This window comes from Phalaenopsis equestris, unplaced genomic scaffold (genome assembly GCF_001263595.1).
Source record: "Phalaenopsis equestris unplaced genomic scaffold, ASM126359v1 Scaffold000276, whole genome shotgun sequence".
Classification (NCBI taxonomy): domain Eukaryota; kingdom Viridiplantae; phylum Streptophyta; class Magnoliopsida; order Asparagales; family Orchidaceae; genus Phalaenopsis; species Phalaenopsis equestris.
In genome coordinates, this window is record NW_018164718.1 from 294,184 (window position 1) to 295,265 (window position 1,082).

The 1,082-nt window shown below is 29.5% G+C and overlaps 1 protein-coding gene across 1 annotated transcript in view; it reads left to right on the top strand.

Annotated features, from left to right (window-relative positions):
• LOC110024805 (probable protein S-acyltransferase 17) overlaps nucleotides 1–1,082 on the top strand; it is a 46,508-nt gene that overhangs the window by 478 nt on the left and 44,948 nt on the right. The gene's annotated exons all lie outside the window — the stretch shown is intronic.

Consider the following 1,082-nt stretch of genomic DNA (forward strand, 5'->3'; position numbering starts at 1 on the left):
TTTGGTGCCATGAATCTATACATTAAAATGTGCATTTTTAAAAAGTTTGTGTTACTTTTATGTAAAATTAAAGATTAATATTATGATTGTAAATATGAAAGTTTAGTTTCTAGATATGTATATATATTTATATAAGAATTATGTGGTATGTATGTAAATGACCCAAAAGGAAATTGAACAAAAGTATTGAAATTAATTTTCTAGTTTTTCCTCAATTCATGTGTGTAAGCTGATTGAATGTGTATCTGAGCACTTCGCAAGTGTTAACGAGAGTTTCCTTATTCTAGCATGAGGCTTGAATCTTTGTTCTATGTAATTTCTATACATGTTCTTATTATTAATTTGCTCAGTGACTGGCAAATGTTCCTGATTGAAATTTTGTCGTGACATATTCATTTTAGTCATCTGAGACTTCACCTTTGTTACAAATGAAAATTTGTTCACGATTTTCTCATGACATTTCGAGTATACTAAAAACGCATGCTTGTTGATTTACGTTAAAATGAGTGATTTTGCTAAAATTGATGATTTATAAATGTGGATTGTGATATTTTGTGTCATTGTGCATCTCATCTTAGATTGTATTAGTAACCCTAATTACCTAACCATCTTGCTCCATCATAGCAACACAATATTTGTATGAAAACTAATTTTAAAGAAAATATAAGATGTTAAGGCCGGCAAAGAATGACAAAAGGACTTAAATAAAACTCCATAACAAGGAATGACATAAGGACCTCAAATAAAATGAAATCAATATATGAGACAACACTTCTTTTAAAAGTTTCATCAGCATAAAGGAAATGAGCAGAAAAATTATATCGATAAGAAACCTTTCTCTCTCGATAATCCTCAGGCATCAAAGTAGCTTCTATCTGTGAAAAGTGAAGAAAAAACTAGTTAGCATAACAAAGTGTTGTGAAACTGAAGGAAATAACAATTGGAAGTAAGAAATAAACAATAATATTACAAAGGTACGGATCCTAGATGCAAAAGATAGCAGCAAGAGAAGAGATGACATTTAATATGGATAACAAGAAAATTATTGGCAAAGGATTACAAGCTTAACTATTCGTAGGAGA